Source organism: Haliotis rufescens, unplaced genomic scaffold (genome assembly GCF_023055435.1).
Source record: "Haliotis rufescens isolate VD_foot unplaced genomic scaffold, xgHalRufe1.0.p SCAF_120, whole genome shotgun sequence".
NCBI classification, from domain to species: domain Eukaryota; kingdom Metazoa; phylum Mollusca; class Gastropoda; order Lepetellida; family Haliotidae; genus Haliotis; species Haliotis rufescens.
The window spans coordinates 42,927-49,522 of record NW_025963803.1 but is presented as its reverse complement, the minus strand read 5'-3'; positions in this window follow the sequence as shown (position 1 = coordinate 49,522).

The following is a 6,596-nucleotide window of genomic DNA, read 5'->3' as shown; positions in this document are numbered from 1 at the left end:
CCGACCGCCAGTCAAGTGAAGTTATTTGTCATCCGATAAGATCGACAAGCACATTGTGGCCCTTGTTTCAGGTTGAGTCTTTTCGAACACCTTACAATTTTGTGAATAAATGAAAGCAAATGTCACCTGGTGTTTTCTTGCAAAAACACTATGCGAAATGCTTGATTTCCTCATATATAAAATCGATATGAAATTTGGTGAAAGGACAACTTAGGCCAAAGGTAGGTACCACCATGGCAACCAGTTGTGTTCCCCTTTCCTGCTGATCTGTTTCTTCATGATTATGAATCAGAATGTCAGCAGGCAGTGGCGAAGGCAAACTTAAACTTCAGGTATATCGATGGCCTTATATCGTTCAATAATTGAGCATGCTCTTTCTACAAAGATGTCAAAGAGTGCCACACTGACCTTGCTTAGAGGGTTACATTATGCAAGGCCTTTAAAAATCTTCCTAAACTTTTTTGGGTATATATGAGGAGGACAAGGTTTGACGCATCAGTGACCAAAGTGATGATACCTGCAGATTACGCTTACGTTTCGTGAACACCTGGTATCATCTCTATTTGATAGTGATTCATAAACACATGCTTATGATAGAGACGGAATTGTACAATCGACTTTGCTTTTTAGCAAATATGTCAACATTATCATAATGGAAAGGGTTTTATTGAATAGCAATCTAACGTCACAACATCAGTTTGTATTACAATGTAATGTTTTACTGGATTACAAAACTAAATGAATTATGTACATGTTAGCTGATCGTCCATTTCAGATGTGTGCCAATTGGAGCAAACGAAATTAACGTCTGTTTATGTCTTAGTGGACAAATATAACCCGTATTAAAACCACTAGTTATGTTCATCTGGAAGATTATATTGCTATACATTCCATTATGTCATCCTTTAAGAATACACTATCTGTTCTAATGCAATGTTAAGAAATTAAGCCTGTCATTACAGATTGTACAATATAGAACAGCACATTCAAAATTCATCCAAAACGTCCATTTGAGACGACATTCTTACAAATCCAATATCAGCCGAATACATCAAGTTAATCTTTTTCATGAATTAATCATTCCTGGTGCTTGTGAACTTCAGTTACCCAGTCGGACCCATCTCCCCGTGCTTTGTCGACTGAAATAAGACTTGAGATGTTTTTATCACTTCTGATTGGTTGGTTGGTTTGTTGTTTAACGCCCCACTCAGCAATATTCCAGCTATATGACGGCGGTCTGTAAATAATCGAGTCTGGACCAGACAATCCAGTGATTGATATCATGAGCATCGATCTACGCAATTGGGATCGATGACATGCATCAACCAAGTCAGCGAGCCTGACCACCCGATCCCGTTAGTCGCCTCTTATGACAAGCAAAGTCACCTTTTACGGCAAGCATGGGTTGCTGAACACCTATTCTACCCCGGAATCTTCATTATCACTTCTCAGAGTGAGTGCAAGGAATATTCTACCATGGCATTTCAAAATACTGCATATTGATCAGGCCCAACAGCGAATCCAATATTAATGTAAGCAACAGTTGTACTACATTCGTCACCCTCGAGGGGGGTTGACGTAGCGTAAAATTATTGTCCCCCTAAGAGGGTATGTAAGTCCCCCATCATTCAATGTATTGTTATGCATACCAGAATTTTAAAACGTAGTATTTTTGTCATTTTAATCTAAGGCTTAACTGGTCAACTATCGCCAGTGACTGAAGGACTGATATAAATCCAGCCAGGGTCCATGCAGGAAGCAAAGGCACTGTAAGTCCCCATGGTCCCTGGTATGGTGTTCTCCCTTTAGTTACTGACGATCTCTAGCCCATTTTTATATTGTGTTGTTAATTCTTTCTGCTTTTATATGTTCCTCCACTAGTTTTAATACACTCTGTGATATTCTAGTTATTGTACTGTCCTTTGCTGACAGGTTTTTTTATAAATTATATCTACTTATTTGTTATTAATGTATTAATTCTCGTCACGATATGGCTGAAATATTGCCGATGTGACGTTAAATATTAACTCACTCACTCCCTACTACATTCGTCATCTAGAAAACCCGACGAACAAGGAAATATAAATGAGTGTACTGCCAAATTCAACAATCTCAAAACAGCTTCACATTTCGTGCCACTCTCTGGCATGTCTACCCACGTCACAATGCCAGGCCTCGTTGCCTTGAGAACATTTGGATTTGATAATAGTAATGTGTGTCGCTTGGGCACGCCAGAAACCTATGATTGTGGGTTCGAATCCTGGTTCGCCCCGATCATATTTCTAGGTTTGTCAGCACCATACCCGTGCTGGTGGGTTTCACCGAAGTGGTAAACGTCCGATACCTGCATCACTTCGGGCTTTCCTCCCACATAAAGCTGACATGACTGTAATACTGTTAAAAGCGTCGTTAAACCCAACTCACTCACTCAGTGATGTGTACTTTTGAACTTTCAGAATATTACTTATAGGGTAGCTGGTCTTGGGGATTTTAGAATATGAAGAATGAAGCGTGGTTTATTTCATGATAAAACATTGTTCTGTCATGACGTCATTTCTGGAGATTCGACAATGCGCTCGCAACGCCATGAGGTTGTACATTTGACGAAGTTATTTTTGAAAGTCAAGTGACTAGTGAGTTGTTCCCTGTAGATGTAGCTGGTCAACGTAAATAAACGTGATCGGCGAACGGTCGCTTCCAAAGTTGGAAAGATAGGACAATCGGTATTGGTAGAAAAGGTACAGATGATCGACGTGAAAATTGTGAGAAAATGCGTGAATGAGCAAATATACTCCAAGAATATGTCGTCAGCCCCCCTGTGTCGGTGGAGGAGGGGAGTCTGGTAGTTGAGGGCACTAGTTCCTGGAACCGTGTTCCTTTGCCCAACACACTACTTTTACCCTTACTTCACCTAGACGGGTTGTAGAATGGTCTAGGGTCTATCAATCGGCTGGTCACGCCAAGCCCTGTGCATATTACTTGGTCTTTTGAAAACACATTTATTGAAATAAATATATTGCCTAGAGTCCTATACCAGATTACTGTGGCACATGTGGAATATAGTCCTGTAGCCCCGGTGGTTTGCATTTTGGATATCTAATGCAACTATCCAGTGAGTGACATCATGAGCATCGATCCAAGAGATTGTCTGGTCCAGACTCGATTATTTACAGACCGCCGTCATATAGCTGAAATATTGCTGAGTGCAGTGTTAAACCAACCAGCCAAGCAACCAGCGTGGTGAGCTGCATGTTTTTATATTGTTTTGTTGAATGCTAATTATGTTAACATGCTCTCAGACAAGCTTCATGTTAATCTGTGATATGCTGGTTCATATACTGTCCTTCGGTGACAGAATTTTATGCAATTTAATTATAATAGTATTAATAACAAAATTCGTCTCGTCACGATATGGCCCATGGCTGAAATATTGCCGATGTGACGTTAAACATTAACTCATTCACTCTAACATTAAAACAATAGTTCAAACATAATCAACACTCTTCGTTTCCCAAAACGAAGTGCATGTTCTGTAAGCGTGTGTAGCGTAAAACATCAATCACTCAATCATACTTCTCCTTCTTCTTATGTACAGATAAAAATAAAAAATGGTTTGGGTGATCCTGGCAGTCAGGTTGATTAGGCTCATCATCAGCTCAGGGCCCTTGCCCCTTCTACACGCAGCCCAGACAGCGAATGGGACTTCTACCAGGAAGCGCTGCCTAGTCAAACCCACCCTGAACTTTTCGGAGAATGTGAAGACTCCCCAACACTGTATCACCCAGATTGTCAGAAGGGCTGAATTCAGGGTAGCAAACCCGGGTACTCTCCCAATGTCTGTCAACAAATTGGGAGGGTACCAAACCCAAGGCACCGAGAACAATGGGGAGTCGGAAAACTTGGTACTTGGGATGCAAGCGTGACATTTCGAAAGCGAGGTCCGCATATTTGCCATGTTGTTCCTCAATCTTGTCAATCACATTAGTGTCAAAGGGGACAGAAAATTCAATGATATAAATGAGTTCATTGGATTTATCGAAAAGGACATGATCAGGTTTGTTGGCCTGGATACGTCTAAGGCTGTAAATGGACCTATTCCAAAGAATTTTGTATTTATCATTTTCCATTACACCCTCTACATATTCCGTGTCGTAGCACGGGTAGACCTCTGTGTTTAAGATACTGTCTTTGTGCCAAAGTTCGGCGTCCACTGACAATGTGTTGGACAGTCTCATTAAATTCATTACATAATCAACATAACATTTTGATGCAAAATCACACATTAACGGTTTCGGGTGGGAAGTGACTGGTCCTGAACCTTCTGTTTCACTTTTCAGGCCAGTCGACTTCATCCAAGCGAAGGACTCTGCAGGATTGCTGATCGCTCAACACGCTGCACATAAACACGATGCAGTGGTCGTTCAGATAGCCTTTCCTTGAAAAACTGAGTCTGTGCCGATTTGTTATGGCACTTTGTTTGTTTGACACTCACCACCGACATTGAGATTATGTCCCACATACTTGGCTCGTTTTATAAAACTGTGGAATGTCTTGTTTTCATCATGGGTCTTGACATACATATTCTTCTTCTTCTTTTGACCCGTGGGGATCCGGGGTAGAATAGGTCTTCAGTAACCCATGCTTGCCGTAAAAGGTGACTGTGCTTGTAAGAAACGACTAAAGGGATCGGGTGTCAGGCTTACTGACTTTAAACAACAATTTCACTTTTCAGGCCAGACGACTTCATCCAAGCAAAGGACTCTGCAGGATTGCTGATCTTCGCAACACACTGCTATACTATTATTATGATAATATTATTATTATTGTTATTGTTGTTGTTGTTGTTGTTGTTATATCGCTGACTAGTAGCTCTGCATAACGCATGTTTCTAATTTCCAGAAAAACACTTCTTTTCGGATGTGTTGCAGTCAGTGCTCTGGACATGGACATTTTCAAAGAAACCTACAGTCGTGGTCACAGACTACACAGCAACCTGTCTTCAGTAAGGATGATGTGTGACGTGTCATATACACTCCACTGTGAAAGGCTGTGCACAATGACGTCTGGATGCAGGTCGTTCTTCTACAATCGCCACATGGGGGCCTGTCAGATTCACAGTGATGTTGCCAGCTGTCCTTATGACGAAACTGGTAATACCACTGACGAACATGCTGACCACTTATGCTACAGAAAAGAAGGTATATATGAACTGTTAATTACTTGAATGCAATAGGAAGGTATATACGAACAGTTAATTGCTTGAATGCAATAGGAAGGTTTATCTGAACTGTTAATTACTTGAATGCAATCGGAAGGTATATCTGAACTGTTAATAATTTGAATGCAATAGGAAGGTATATCTGAACTGTTAATTACTTGAATGCATAGGAAGGTATATTTGAACTGTTAATTACTTGAATGCAATAGGAAGGTATATCTGAACTGTTAATTACTTGAATGCAATAGGAAGGTATATCTGAACTGTTAATTACTTGAATGCAATACGAAGGTGTATCTGAGCTGTTAATTACTTGAATGCAATAGGAAGGTATATCTGAACTGTTAATTACTTGAAAGCAATAGGAAGGTGTATCTGAACTGTTAATTACTTGAATGCAATCGGAAGGTATATCTGAACTGTTAATAAATTGAATGCAATAGAAAGGTATATCTGAACTGTTAATTACTTGAATGCAATAGGAAGGTATATCTGAACTGTTAATTACTTGAATGCAAAAGGAAGGTATATCTGAACTGTTGATTACTTGAATACAAACAGGAATGTATATCTGAACTGTTAATTACTTGAATTCAATAAAAAGGTGTATCTGAACTGTTAATTACTTGAATGCAAAAGGGAGGTATATCTGAACTGTTGATTACTTGAATGCAAACAAGAATGTATATCTGAACTGTTAATTACTTGAATTCAATAGGAAGGTGTATCTGAACTGTTAATTACTCAAATGAATATAGGAGGGTATATCTGAACTGTTAATTACTTGAATGCAAAAGGAAGGTATATCTGAACTGTTAATTACTTGAATGCAATAGGAAGGTATAACTGAACTGTTAATTACTTGAATGCAATAGGAAGGTATATCTGAACTGTTAATTACTTGAATGCAATAGGAAGGTATATATGAACAGTTAATTACTTGAATGCAATACGAAGGTGTATCTGAACTGTTAATTACTTGAATGCAATCGGAAGGTATATCTGAACTGTTAATTACTTGAATGCAATCGGAAGGTATATCTGAACTGTTAATTACTTGAATGCAATAGGAAGGTATGTCTGAACTGTTAATTACTTGAATGCAATAGGAAGGTATATCTGAACTGTTAATTACTTGAATGCAATAGGAAGGTATATATGAACAGTTAATTACTTGAATGCAATACGAAGGTGTATCTGAACTGTTAATTACTTGAATGCAATCGGAAGGTATATCTGAACTGTTAATTACTTGAATGCAATCGGAAGGTATATCTGAACTGTTAATTACTTGAATGCATAGGAAGGTATATATGAACTGTTAATTACTTGAATGCAATACGAAGGTATATCTGAACTGTTAATTACTTGAATGCAA